The sequence below is a fragment of the Loxodonta africana genome, chromosome 27, assembly GCF_030014295.1.
Source record: "Loxodonta africana isolate mLoxAfr1 chromosome 27, mLoxAfr1.hap2, whole genome shotgun sequence".
NCBI classification, from domain to species: domain Eukaryota; kingdom Metazoa; phylum Chordata; class Mammalia; order Proboscidea; family Elephantidae; genus Loxodonta; species Loxodonta africana.
In genome coordinates, this window is record NC_087368.1 from 13,929,843 (window position 1) to 13,944,918 (window position 15,076).

General features: G+C 42.5%; 2 long non-coding RNA genes and 1 pseudogene across 11 annotated transcripts in view; 2 read left to right on the forward strand and 1 right to left on the reverse strand.

Annotated features, from left to right (window-relative positions):
• Positions 1–13,165, forward strand: part of LOC135228752 (uncharacterized) — a 31,521-nt gene extending 18,356 nt beyond the window's left edge. The window contains exon 3 of the long non-coding RNA XR_010319553.1: positions 12,877–13,165. This is a non-coding gene — a long non-coding RNA (uncharacterized LOC135228752). The remainder of the gene's footprint in view (positions 1–12,876) is intronic.
• The window catches only part of LOC111749237 (uncharacterized), a 530,861-nt gene that overhangs the window by 393,806 nt on the left and 121,979 nt on the right, over positions 1–15,076 (forward strand). The window lies entirely within an intron of this gene.
• On the reverse strand, positions 6,930–8,288 carry LOC135228783 (cellular tumor antigen p53-like; annotated as a pseudogene).

The following is a 15,076-nucleotide window of genomic DNA, read 5'->3' on the forward strand; positions in this document are numbered from 1 at the left end:
TCCCTCATTGTAGTTTTGATCTGCATTTCTCTAATGCTAATGATCGTGAACATTTCCTCATGTATCTGTTAGCTACCTGAATGTCTTCTTTAGTGATGTGTCTATTCATACCTTTTGTCCATTTTTTAATTGGGTTATTTGTCTTTTTGTGCTTGAGTTTTTGCAGTATCATGTAGATTTTAGAGATCAGACGCTGATTGGAAATGTCATAGCTAAAAACTTTTTCCCAGTCTGTAGGTAGTCTTTTTACTCTTCTGGTGAAGCCTTTGGATGAGCAAGGGTGTTTGATTTTTAGGAGCTCCCGGTTTTCTAGTTTTTCTTCTGCATTTTTAGTAATGTTTTGTGTACTGTTTATGCCATATATTAGGGCTCCTAACGTTGTCCCTATTTTTTCTTCCATGATCTTTATCATTTTACATTTTATATTTAGGTCCTTGATCCATTTTGAGCTCGTTTTTGTGCGTGGTGTGAGGTATGGGTCTTGTTTCATTTTTTTGCAGATGGATATCTAGTTATGCCAGCACCATTTGTTAAAAAGACTGTCTTTTCCCCATTTAACTGTTCTGGGACCTTTGTCAAATATCAACCGCTCATATGTGGATGGATTTATGTCTAGATTCTCAATTCTGTTCCATTGGTCTATGTATCTGTTGTTGTACCAGTACCAGGCTGTTTTGACTAATGTGGTGGTATAATAGGTTCTAAAATCAGGTATAGTAAGGCCTCCCACTTTGTTCTTCTTTTTCAATAATGCTGAACTTATCCGTGGACTCTTTCCCTTCCATATGAAAGTGGTGATTTATTTCTCCATCTCATTAAAGAATGTCGTTGGGATTTGAATCAGAATTGCATTTAATGTATAGATCGCTTTTGGTAGAATAGACATTTTTATAATGTTAAGTCTTCCTATCCATGAGCAAGGTATGTTTTTCCACTTATGTGGGTCTGTTTTGGTTTCCTGAAGAAGTGTAGTGTAGTTTTTTTTTGTGTAAGTCTTTTACATCTCTGGTAAGATTCATTCCTAAGTATTTTATCTTCTTGGGGGCTACTGTAAATGGTATTGATTCTGTGATTTCCTCTTCGATGTGTTTTTTTTGTTGGTGTGGAGGAATCGAACGGATTTTTGTATGTTTATCTTGTATCCTGATCCTCTGCTGAACTCTTGCGTTAGTTTCAGTAGTTTTCTTGAGGATTCCTTAGGGTTTTCTGTGTATAAGTTCATGTCATCTGCCAATAGACAGAATTTTACTTCTTCCTTGCCAATCTGGATGACCTTTATTTCTTTGTCTAGCCTAATTGCACTGGCTAGGACCTCCAGCACAATGTTGAACAAGAGTGGTGGTGATGAAGGTCATCCTTGTCTGCTTCACAACTGCAAGGGGAATGCTTTCAGGATCTCTCCATTTAGGATGATGTTGGCTGTTGGCTTTGTATAAAGGCTCCTTTTTATACTGAGAAATTTTCCTTCTATTTCTATTTTGCTGGGAGCTTTTATCATGAATGGGTGTTGAACTTTGTCAAGTGTCTTTTCTGCATCAATTGATAAAATCATGTGATTCTTGTCTTTTGTTTTATTTATGTGATGGATTACATTGTTTTTCTAATGTTGAACCATCCGTGCATACCTGGTATGAATCCCACTTGGTCATGGTGAATTATTTTTTTGATATGTTGTTGAATTCTCTTGGCTAGAATTTTGTTGAGGATTTGCATCTAAGTTCATGAGGGATAGAGGTGTATAATTTTCTTTTTTTGTGGTGTCTTTAGCTGGTTTTGGTATCAGGGATATGCTGGCTTCATAGAATGAGTTTTGGAGTATTCCTTCCTTTTCTATGCTCTGAAATACCTTTAGTAGTAGTGGTCTTAACTCTTCTCTGAAAGTTTGGTAGAACTCTGCAGTGAAGGTGTCTTGGTCAGGGCTTTTTTTTGTTGGGAGTTTTTTGATTACCTTTTCAATCTCTTCTTTTGTTATAATTCTACCTCTGTTTGTGTTAGTTGAGGTAGGCAGTGTGTTTTTAGGAAATCATCCATTTTTTTTTTAGGTTTTCAAATTTCTTAGAGTACGTTTTTTTGTAGTAATCTGATATCATTCTTTTAATATCATTTGGATCTGTTGTAATATCACTCATCTCAATTCTTATTCAGGTTATTTGCTTCCTCTCCTGTTTTTCTTTTGTCAGTTTGGCCAAGGGTTTATCAATTTTGTTTCTTTTTTCAAAGATCCGTCTTTTAGTCTTGTTAATTCTTTCAATTGTTTTTCTGTTTTCTATTTCATTTAGTTCTGCTCTAATTTTTATTAGTTGTTTTCTTCTGGTGCCTATGGGTTTCTTTTGTTGCTCTCTTTCTATTTGTTCAAGTTGTAGGTAAAATTCTTTGATTTTGGCCCTTTCTTCTTTTTCTTTGTGTGAATTTATTGACATAAATTGACCCCTGAGCGCTGCTTTTGCTGTGTCCCAAAGGTTCTGATAGGAAGTGTTTTCATTCTCATTGGAGTCCATGAATTTCTTTATTCCATCCTTAATGTCTTCTGTAATCCAGTCTTTTTTGAGTAGGGTATTGTTCAGTTTTCAAGTGTTTGAATTCTTTTCCCTGCTTTTTCTTTTACTGATTTCCACTTTTATGGCCTTATGGTCAGAGAAAATCCTTTGTTATATTTCAGTGTTTTGGATTCTGCTAAGGCTTGCTTTATGACCTAATATGTGGCCTATTCTAGAGAATGTTCCATGTGCACTAGAAAAGAAAGTTTACTTGGCTGCTATTGGGTGGAATATTCTGTGTATGTCTACAAGGTCAAGTTGTTGATTGTGGCATTTAGATCTTCTGTGTCTTTATTCTGGAGTCGACTTGACGGCAGTGGGTTGGGTGTCTTTATTGAGCTTCTTTCTGGATGTCCTGTCCTGCACCGAAAGTGATGTGTTGAAGTCTCGTAGTATAATTGTGGAGGTGTCTATCTCAGTTTTCAATGCTGATAGTTTGTTTTATGTATCTTGCAGCCCTGTCATTGGGTGCATAAAAATTTAATATGGTTATATCTTCTTGGCATATTGTGCCTTTAATCATTATATAGTGTCCTTACTTATCGTTCATGATGGATGTAACTTTAAAGTCAATTTTGTGGGAAATTAATATTGCCACTTCAGCTCTTTTTATGATTATTGTTTGCTTGATACATTTTTTCCATCCCATGAGGTTTAGTTTGTGTGTCCAAATCTCTGGTGTGTCTCTTGTAGGCAGCATATAGACAGATCTTGTTTTTTAATCCATTCTGCTACTCTTTATCTCTTTATTGGTGCATTTAGTCCATTTCCATTCAGGGTAATTATGGATAGGTATGAATTTAGTGTTATTTTGATGTCTTTTTTTTGTGTGTTGTTGACAGTTTCTATTTCCCACTTAATTTTATGTGCTGAGTGGATTATATATTGTTCTTTTCTCGTATTTGCTCTTGTTAGTTTTGTTTTTGCTAAGTCTCTATTTTTTTCTTGTATTTATTTTGATGAGCAGGATAGTTTCTCTGCTTTGTGGTTACCTTGTTATTTACTCCTATTTTTCTAAATTTAAACCTAACTTCTATTTCTTTGTATCACCTTATCTTCCTCTCCCAATTGAAGATCTGTTATTACATTTCTTAGTCCCTCTTTATTATTTAAATGTTGTCTTCTTCTGTATAATAACATGACTGTTACCCTGTTTTGAGCCCCCCCTTTTTTTTTTAATCTCTGTTTTTTTTAATTTCCCTGTCTAGGTTGACTTCTGGTTGCTCTGCCCAGTGTTCCAGTCTTGGATTGATACCTGATATTATTGTTTTTCTAACCAAAGAACTCCCTTTGGTATTTCTTGTAGTTTTGGTTTGGTTTTTACGAATTCCCTAAACTTCTGTTTATCTGGAAATGTCCTAATTTCACCTTCATATTTGAGAGACAGTTTTGCAGGATATAGGATTCTTGGCTGGGGATTTTTTTCCTTCCGTTTTTTAAATAAGTCATCTCATCACCTTCTTGCCTGCATGGTTTCTGCCTAGTAAAAAAAATAAAAGTCTGAGCTTATTCTTATTGGCACTCCTTTGTAGGTGGCTTTTTGTTTATTCCTCACTGCTCTAAAAATTTTGTCTTTATCTTTGGTTTTGGCAAGTTTGATTATAATATGTCTTGGTGACTTTCTTTTAACATCTACTTTATGTGGAGTTAGATGAGCATCATGGTTAGGTATACTCATCTTTCACAATATCAGGGAAATTTTCTGCCAACAAATCTTAAAATTCCCTCTGTATTTTCCGTTATCCTTCCCTGTTCTGGTACTCCAATCACTCGTAGGTTTTTTCTCTTGATAGAGTCCCACATGATTCTTAAGGTTTCTTCATTTGTTTTAATTCTTTTATCTGATTTTTCTTCAAGTATATTAGTGCCAAGTGATTTATCTTCAAGTTCAGAAATCTGGCTTGTACTTGTTCAATTCTGCTCCTCTGACTTTCTATTGAGTTGTCTCCTTCTGTAATTTTATTGTTAATCTTCTGAATTTCTGATTGCTGTCTATGAAGTTTTCCAGCTTTTTAAATTTTTCATTAGGTTCCTGAATAATCTTTTTAATTTCTTCAATTGCTGTATTTGTGTGTTCCTTGGCTTGTTCTGCATATTGCCTCATTTCCTTCCGGATGTCTTGAATGGTTCTGTATATTAATCTTTTGGATTCTGCCTCTGGTAATTCCAGCAATGCACTTTCATCTAGGAGATTCCTAGATTCTTTGTTTCGAGAGCTTGCTGAGGTGATCATAGTCTGTTTCTTTATGTGATTTGATATTGACTGTTGTCTCTCAGCCATCAGGAAGTTATTGTATTAATTTATACTTGCTTACTGTGTCGTAGCTTCTTGTTTTGTTTTGTTTTGATATGCTCAAATGGGTTGCTTGAGTGAGCTGGCTGGATTATTTTCAGCTTTGGAGCTCTGATGTCCTTTCCCAGATGGCTAGAGCCGTTATCAGGTATATCAGTCTAGGAGTCCCCTGACTTTTCTTGTATGAATTCAGCTAAGGTGTCTTCTTAGCTGATCATCAAGTGTGTGGTACGGCTCTGTCCTACAGTCTTAGAGGGCCAGGGTGACTGGTGTATGTACCAGTATCTGATTGCAGCAGGGGATCACGATCTGAACAGGGTAGGGGGCTGAGAACCGACCCACGAGTGTCTCTGAGGAAAGCGCGTCCCCGTTCCCTAGTGCGTGCAGGTGGGTGGGTTCTTCAGCCAGACCATGGGCACCCAGTGTTTTTAGTTGTAAGGACTGGGAGGCACCAGTTATCCTTGGACAACTGCCACAGATGGCTGAGTGACCTGAGTGTGGTTACCAGTCTTTAGGCCCCAGATATGGGTAGGTGAGGGCCCTGTTTAATAGGCAAAGCAACGTCAAACAACAAACACCCACCTCTCCAGCGCACAGCTGAAACGGTTGGAGTCTGGCAACAAGGGCCTATTCTCCTGAAATAGGCCTACACAGGTCCATGCAGAAGGGAAAGGTGCTCAGAGTTCCACAGAGCATTTATTCCTGGCCAGGAGCCACTTATGTCCTGAGCTCTGCCCATTAGTAGAGCTGGCAAATTATCTTTTCCCCCAGTTGCAAATTTTTTCCTTCTCCAAGGTTGGGAAGATGGCTATAGGTGCTCAACAGTGCCAATCTCAGGCCCAGGGAATTCAGCCACTGAAGCTGGCTGGCGGGGGTGGGGTGGGGGGGGGCTTGGTACAATATATGCAAGTACTTAGCTTTTGCCAAGAACTCTGTTCTTCTCTGGTTCTGGAGGTGTGAGTAGGCTGTGTGGCTGGCTGCTTCTTCCTGAGGAAACTGTGTCTGAACGCTAGTGCAAGCCCGCTGCCGCCACTCTGGGAATGGTGCCTGAGGGCTCCCCACGATTCAGGTCTGGTAACTCCTCTCCACTTCTGAACCATCTCTTCCTCCGCCTGCCCCTCAGTTCATTTTCTAACGTTGTGTTTGATGCTCAGGTCTCCTAGCTTGTCATAAATATACTTGTTTCTCTTGTTTTTTTCGGGTCTTTGTTTTAAAGAGAGCTCTCCGGAAGTGTCTGTATATTCTGCCATCTTGGCTCCGCCTCCTGTTACACACATTTTTGGGGGACATAATTCAATCCATGACATAGTGTGAGAAGAAATTTAAAGTCTCATTAATATTTTTTTAATAGCAAAGTTTTGTTGTAAAATAAGAAACAGATATAAAAATGGGATATAAAAAGGGGAGGGGAGAAGGGATGTAGGCAAAGAATGCAAATGTGCTTTCCAAAGTGCAAAAGAAATGAGGCTCTGAGTGTCTGGTTGCAGTTAGACGTGGTGGTAGGTACGGATTCCATGTAAAAGCTGGAATCCTTCAGGGAGTGGGATGGGGTGAGGTTTCCTTTTAGGTGCTGAGGTTTACCTAGAGGCTAGACAGGACATGGCTAGGCCAGCAGAAAAGGAAGTAGGAAATTCCTTCCCCTTAACCAGCTGCCCAGTCAATCAATCAACCAACAGGGACAGGGGACCAGCACTCCCCAGAGGCCAAGTCCCAGATGCCATGTTATCTAAGAAGGTTTTAAGGCCAGGCAGCCTGGTGACTTCCAGCCCTACAGGATCTTTGAGTCACACATATATCATTTCATTAACCTCACAGCAAACCCCACAAGATAGGTGTTAGGTGTCAGCATTTTATAGACATACACATTGCTGTCAGGAGAAATGAAAACACCTTGAGATAGTTCCCCTGCCTAGTCTGTTACTGGTCTAGGCTTCCAACCCAGGTATGGTAAGTTCTATGACTGCTCTTAAAATCTAATTCTTACGTGCAGGAATGCCATCCTATCTCTTCCAAGTATTCGTTATAGTAAAAACCTTACAATCTAAGCTGGATTCTCCCAGCTCCCTCATGCCCCCCAGAACACCAGTGTAGGCCAGCTTCTTTAGTGGAGGCCCATGCCAAGGTAAGTGAAGAGTTCTTGAGTGTTTTCGAGACACACCTGTATCAAGTAGGGGTTCAAGCATGTGAATTTCAAAATGGTAGGAAAGGAGGGCAGGGGCAGGGTATGTAAATGGGGGACAGGAAGTGAAGGACGTCAGTCTGAGTCAGGCCCCTCTCTCTTGAACATTAGTTTTTTACAGTGGGTGGTAGATTCCCCTTTCTTAGAGTTTGGAAGGCTGCATTGAGCCCTGCTCCCCTCTGGCTGCTTCCCAGCCTGGGCATCCTTCAGCTCCAATGCCTCATTCAACTCTAGGAACATCTTGAAACATTCATGCCCACGGATCTTAAGGGTGAAATATTTTTCATCCACTGGCTTCTTCTTTGGCTCAGTAGAGGAGCTGGTGCTGGTGTGCAGTGCTTACTTAGTGATCCTCTCAGAGGGTGGCTCCCACTTGTTGTGGAAATTTTCTTCCTCTGTACATCTGTCTCTCCCAGAACAGTACAAATATGCACCTCGAAACTGTTGTGTCCTAGCAGATTACCATCGGAGTCTTCCAGTGTGATGATGGTGAGGATGGGTTCCCCCCCCCATGCAGGAGCCTGCTACACATGAAGTTGAAGTGGATGGTGGTAGTCAGAACCGACCTGAGGTAGCTCATAGGGTACCCCACACTATGTTGAAGAGTGATGGTGTCCTACAAATATCAGCACGCAGGATTCCTCCCACCTGGATAAGATGCTGAGGAGCGGCCAGGCCATCGGTATAGTCAGAGCAGCACTCAAGGTGGGGGCAGTGCTGCACGACCTCTGTCATATGCTGACATCTGGTAGATGGCCATGGTGTGAACACAGGTGCTGGGGTGGGGTGGTGAGCTGAGCTACGGCTGCACTGGACAGGTCTTTGCCAGCTGGCAAAACAGCTTGTTAAGGCCAGGGGAGTACATGCAGGTGACAGACTTGGCTGTCCCAGAATGCAGGAAGCCAAGACGGAAACCACAGTTGCTGCAGTAGGTCTTCTGGGAAGGGACAGAGGATGAGAGTGTCCAGGAGGTGGCTGGTGTAAGTGTGGCTGGTGCAGGGGCTGCTGATATTTCTTGAGCCCCAGCTTGGCTTTCTAGGCAGTCTGCAGCATCTTCTGGGAGCAGCAGATCGTCTACTGCCTCCGCTGCTGGGGACAGTGAGGGGGACAGAACCAGCTTCTCAGGAAGGAGTTTCCCCAAGTATGAAAAAGTCTCTTGACTCAGAGGGAGCTCAGTACTGAGATCTGACTTGGGCTCCTCCATTGCAGCTCCAGGGAAGTTAGTCTGTCCATGGAACCTCAGGGAAGTGTATAACAGTCCTGGGAAGGAAACTCCACGCCCAGAAAGCAGGTGCCCTCAGAGCCCAGCAGCTAGCTGTGCCCCGGGTGGTGGCTTTGCGCTTTTGACACATTAACATTACTTCCCAGATAGTTATGCATTATCTTAGAATCACAAAGTCATAGCTAGAAAGAATCCCAGAGATGGTTTAATTCAAACTTTTCATTTTATAGACAGGAAGTTTCAATTCAGAAACTAGGTGACCTGACTAAGCTAACAGAGCTAGTTAGTGGCAGAAAACAAGGGGTCTGAGACTGAAGCTTGGATCTCATCTGGGTCTTCCATTTCTCAGTGCTGCCTCCCTTCACCTGCCATCAGGACATAGAGGCTGGGGCCAAGAAGATCTCTTGGGAATTCCTTAATATAGGATTTTGAAGGCACGGCATGAATAGTGTTGAGTTTTGGGAGAAAGTCAAGGTTAGGCTTCTCTTTGCAGCTCATTCTTTTCTTCCCTGACTGATCCTGAGCAGGATTTTTTACTGTGCATCTTCGGGTTTTTAAAAACTTTGCTGCACACCATTTCCTGTAAGAAAAAAACCTTCACCATCCTAGAAGAGTCCTTCCCCAATCACTTGTTCTTAAACTGAGGTTCACGAACTCCCAAAGGGCTAATGTTTTCAGGGTTCATCCATGTGGTAGCACGTATCGTATCTGAACTTCATTTTTCCTAGTGGCTGAATAATAGGCCATTGTGTGCATATTCCATGTTTTGTTTATCATCTGTTGATGGACTCTTGGGTAGTTTCTACATTTAGGCTGTTGTGAATAATGCTGCCATGAAAATTTGTGTAGAAGTATCTGTTTGAGTGCCTACTTTCAGATATTTTAGGTATATACCTGGGAATGGAATTGCTGGGTCATATGGTACTTCTGTGTTCAACGTTTTGAGAAATTGCTAAACAGTTTTCCACAGTGACTGCCATTTTACAATCCCACCAGCAATGCACAGGGTTCTAATTTCTCGACATGGCTTCCTTTTTAAGAATAATATTAACATTATTCTGAGGATGGAGTTCTTGGCTTCAACAGGCTGTGAAAGAAGCCCATGCTACAAAGAATACTAATAACGCTCTAGTCTACAGAAGCTTCTGGAAGATCCCCAGGATGGGAGAATTCTTGATTGAGGAGTTAAAAGCCTTAAGGTGGAAGAGAGCTGTGAGGTGGAATATGGAAGTTTCAAGTAGTAGTTTAATCTTTATTAAAAATACTTAAAATTGCTCATTAAATGAAGATGCTGATAGTGGCTCATCTTAAATTAATAACGAGTACGTAAAAAAAAAAATTTTATGTAAGTATTCATTTCCATTTACCATTCCTTGCTCAATAAGTACTCCTTCCTAATTTCGCCAAGACACTTTCAAATTCCCTTTGCTTTGTTGGAGATGACATGCGTGCTAAGTGGCTCCCCTCTTTTCCTCTCCGATTTGGTTTCCAGATACTCTGTGCCTTTCTGATTTATCACTTGGGAGTTTTTGACTCCTGTCTTTCACATCAGTGATCCTACATCTCATGTTCTTCTGTAAGCTCCTAGAACCCACCATCATCTCAGAGATGCAAAATAATTTACATGCCAGGATAAAAAAAAACTTTACATTCTTTTGTCTTCAGGGTTCGCCACCAAAACCTGTGTTCCTCTTCTGCGAATTCATTGGTTTCCCTTTTCTATTTGCTACCCCAAATTCTCTCTTTTTGTGGTTATCCCCAAATAGGAATGACTCAGAATTAGTACACATTGGAAACAAAACTCTTGTTTTTGCCAGAAAGTGAAAGGAAGGTAATTTGTGTTTAAATGGCATTTTGGATATGGGGGACATAACTTTGTTAAGGCTCACTGTATTTTGAAGATCATATGCCTGAAAAATCCCTGTTGTGTACCCTGTGACAGCTTGCCTGTATTTAGTACCCCGGTGGCCTTTCTTGGTGAATTTCACCTTCTGGGACCTTTTTGGATATGGGCCAGAATCATACTTGTTCTAGCTTTAGTGAAGAGTAAAAATTCCTTTTCTTTAGAAGGCTATCATTGAGTTTATTTAATGACAGAAAAAAAAAAGTCAAATGTTTGCTTTCTAATCCTATCACACTACTAAGTTATTGAGAGATTTTGGGGGGGCATCAGTGATTTCTCAGAATTTGTTTCCTTGTTTTCAAAATAAGGGGGGTGGTAGTAGGTAGTAACTCCTTAAATTCTTCCTGTTCTCCAAACCCTGTGATTGTCAGATTCTATCTGATGCTCGTACTAAACACATCCTAGAACTTCTGGCTAGTTGGGAATTCATTTATAATCAATTAAAGTCAGGACCAGGAAAATAATACTTTATTTCTACGGATCACTTTGTGGTTTACAAAACTATTCTGTAACTATCTCTTTTTACTCTCTTTTCTGTTCCTCTGAGGCCAGCAGCATTGACATCACCTGGGAACTTCCCAGAAAAGCACAATCTCAGACCTCGCCCTGTCCTCTTGAGTTAGAATCTACATTTTACCAAGATGCTCAGGTGATGTGCACGCACAAGGAGTCTGAGAACTGCTGCTTTGTCTCATTGTGAGTCTCCTAATGCGGTCGCAATGAGTTGGAACCAATTCACCAGCACCTAACAACAGTAACAACAGTGACCCTCAGAGGAAGGCAGGGTATTTTACAGATGAGGAAATCAAGACTCAGAGTTGTTAAGTAACTAAGTCAAGGTTACTGTGCTTGTGTCTTCTCCAAAATTTCTTGCTCTAAACCTAATGCAGCCAGAATGCTCATTAGAAGGGAGGATAGCAAAGCTTCATCTCACATGCTTTGGACATGTGATCAGGAGGGTCTAGCTGCAGAAGTAGAACATCATGTTTGGAAAAACAGAGGGTCACCAAAAAAGAGGAAAGCCCTCAGTGAAATGGATTGACACAGTGACTGAAACAATGGGCTCAAACATAGCAACAATTGTGAAGATGGCACAGGACCAGGCAGTGTTTCATTCTGTTGTACACAGGGTCTTTGGGAGTCAGAATTACTCGACGGCACCTAACAACAACAAACCTAATGCTGTCTTCTTGGTTGGGCTGGAGTCAGCCTTGTACAACAGAGACTCCTGGCAGCAGTCTGTGTGGTTAGTTCTAGCCAACTGGTGACTGAGTTCTAGCCAGCATAATGTGAGTGAAAGTAGGAAGTACTGTGATCCCTTTCTAGGGAAAAGACACAAACTCAAAAAGATAACTCCCATGTAGCTCCTCCATTGTGGTTTCCACTCCTAGCTGGCTTGAAAAGAGAGAACTCCCCAGAGCAACCTTGGTTTTCAGGGGGCAGGGGAGACTGGTGTAGGCACAGGTGTCTGTGTGTTGCAGGGGGTGATGCTCTGAACAGCGTAAGGGTCTGCCAACCATCCCCTGAGTGTCTATGAGGAAAGCGTATGCCTGTTCCCTGGAACGCACAGGTGGGTGGGTCCTACAGCTGGATCATGGGCACCCAATGCTTTTGGTTGTAACAACTGGTAGGCACCACTTATCCTTAGACCCCTGTCTTGGGTGGCTAGGTGACGTGGGTGGAGCCACCAGTCCTCAGGCCCCTGATGTGGGTAGGTTAGGACCCTGTTTAATAGGCAAATTGGTGTTAAACATCAAAAACCCACCTCTCCACCATACAGCTGAGACAGTTAAAGTCAGATCTCATGCAGATATACTGTCACAGTCTACCAAGAAGGGCCTAATGTCCTGAAATGGGCCCACACAGGTCCGTGCAGGGGTTAAAGGTATTCAAAGTCCACGGACCGTTTGTGCTTGGACAGGAGCCGCTTCTGTCCTGAGCTCCCCAGCTTAGTGGATCTGGCAGATTATTTTTTATTCCAAGGCCAGGAGGATGGCTCAGGGCACGCAGCAGAACCTATCTGAGGCCCAGGAAATTGACAGCCACTGAAGCCGTCTTGGGGGCTGGGGTCGTGGTAAAATAAATGCAAGTACTTAGCTTTTGCCAAGAGCGCCGTTCTTCTCTGGTTTGTGAGACGTGAGTGGACTGTGCAGCTGGCTGTCTCTCCCTGAGGAAACCAGGTCCCTAACACTACCTCCAGCCCTGCTGCGGTTGCTCCAGGGGATTGTGCCTGAGGGGAACTGGTTCCTGTCGAATCCTGTCCAGCAACTCCTTGCTGCTTCCGAACCATCTCTCCCTTGTCCTGCCGCTCAGTCCGATTTCCGAACTTTGTCCTTGATGTTCAGGGATCCTACTTTGTCATATATGTAACCATTTCACTTGTTTTCTCGGGTCTTTGGTGTAAGGGGGACCTCCGGAAGCATCTGAATACTCTGCGATCTTGGCCCCACCTCACCCCAGAGCAACCTTAGAAATGTTTTAGAGATGACAAGGCTGTTGTCAGCGTGGGTCCCTGGATGACTGCATTGAGGAGGCCCACTGCAGTGACGGATCTTTCACCTGTCCAGTATCTGTACAGGAGCCAGAAGTAAACTTTTATTGAGCTTGAGCCGTTATATGTGTTTGGGTCTATTTCTTAAGTGCTTAGCCAACTGTAACAAATACATTCGAGCAGTGACTTAGTACTTGAAGTCATAGGTCTTTTGGCCTAATGCATTCATTCATTTCTTTTGTCTCTGGCAGTTGGTGATCAATGGATCGTGGTCTAGCATGCAGAAGTGAGTGAGTGGAGAAAAGCAGCAGAGCTGGTGGGTTGTGAAGACATGTGTTTGAAGGCTGCCACACTCTCTACTCCAGGGTAAGACAAAGGCAATGGCTGCCATTGTTACTCTGACTTTGCCAAGTCACAGGGACTCTTGTCTCTCCAGCCTCTCGGAGTCAGTGCAATGGTATGCCCTGCCTGTGAAAGGTTCCCAAAGTCTCTATTGATTCAAGTGATTGACACTATGCCAATCAATAATTGTGAACAGGAAACCATTAGGTTTTGGATGATAGGATGGAATTCATTATGTGCATGGAAATACCTCAGGCATTATTAGGGATTTATTTACATGAGCTGTGATTTTCCTAGAATCAGGGAAGGGTTATTGGGCCTTCCTGAGGTGTGTTGTCGAGAATGGGACCAGGTCTGATTGCCCTTTTCCTGTACCATATCAGATTGTTAGCTCTGCCAGCTCACATTCCCTCAACCACTGTCCTCCTTCTCCATGGATCACCTTTCTGAACTGTTGTTTTGTTAATTACTTTTTCTAGAAAGGAAACAGCTTGCCAGAGAGTTGAAGATTCCAGGTTTGGTAGATAATAGCATTAGTAAAGCACATGGTTTTTGCCAATTCCACTTTATCCTTCGTCACTGGCAGTCACATGTCAGGTAAGGAGCCCTGGTGGCACAATTGTTAAGCACTCAGCTGCTAACCATAAGGTTGGCAGTTTGAACCCAGTCAGCGGCTCCATGGGAGAAAGACTTGGGAATCTGAAGGCACCTGACAACAGTGAATCGGGTATTGGCATTGGGAGCATTATGACCAAGGCTGGCTTTGAGCTCTCATTTGTGCTGACGATTTTTGAGGCCAGAAGGAGAAAGTCACTGTTTGGTGTCCCCTTCTCAGAGTCCAGGTGGAAGTCTGGGAAGAAGGGGTAGAAAAGATACCACGTCTCCTTCTGAACTCTCCGCTTCTACAGCTTGAAGTAAAATCAGACTCCTTGAAAAGAAAATGACAACTAATGGAAATCTAGGCAGAACCAAGGATGGCTAGGAAAGAGGGGCAGGAAGTGAAAAATTAGAAAAGAAAAATTGTATTCAGCTTATAAACTGTTTGGAGTGTTGTATTAAGCTTGCTTTAGTGCTTTGGAAACCCTGGTGGTGTAGTGGTTAAGTCCTATGGCTGCTAACCAAAGCGTCAGCAGTTCAAATCTGACAAGTGCTCCTTGGAAATGCTATAGGGCAGCAGTACTCTGTCCTATAGGGTCACTATGAGTCGGAATCGACTCAACGTCACTAGGTTTGGTTTTCATTTTGGTAGTACTTTGGAGCCCTTATTAGATAATGTCCCATTGCCCAGCCTCGGACAGGGAAGCCAGAAAGGCTGATGTCCTTAGATGCCTGACATGGCTCGGTAATGAGCGCAATTTAATGAACAAATCAGACAATTTGGGGCTGTAGATCTCTGGAGATTCCCATCAACATACATCATTACTGCTCTGGAGTGACACATGGGTGAGGGGATGAGCAAAGCAGAGAAAAGGCAGCTGCAAAAGCATGTCAGCAACTGAAGACTCCAGGTGAGCAGCCAGGCACAGGTAGACCTCAGCTCAGGGGATGGAGGTCGCTAAGGAAAGGAGCTGGTCTTTGCCAGGTTTTCTCAATAAAGGAAAAGAGTTGGGCTTTGTGAGCTCTACTCATTTTCCTCTATGGCTCCCTATATCCTCTGTTTGAACAGTAATTAAAAAGCATAGCATGTCGGAAATAGCACTTGACTGGCATATGTAAATGCTGTAAAATGATAAATTTGTAGAGTAAGCCATTCTTTAACTGTCAGTTAGGGGCCTAAATAAGTAATCCTAGAGATAGCAGTAGACCAGAGTTTCTCAACCTCAATGCAGTTGACATTTTTGTCCAGATAGCTCTTGTTGTGGGGGGTGTGGGCGGTTGTTGTAGGATGTTTACCAGGATTACAGGTCTCTGCTCACTGGATGCTAGTAGCTCTGCCCCCCTCCCAAATTGTGACAATCAAAAATGTCCCCAGACATGCCAGATGTCTGTGGGGGGGGGAGGGGCACCAAATTTAATCTTGCGCTGAGTTTCTCTGGGACTGTATTTTAGTGATTTAACCTCATTATGTCTCAGTTTCCCTACCTGTAAAGTAGACACAGTCTAAGGAAG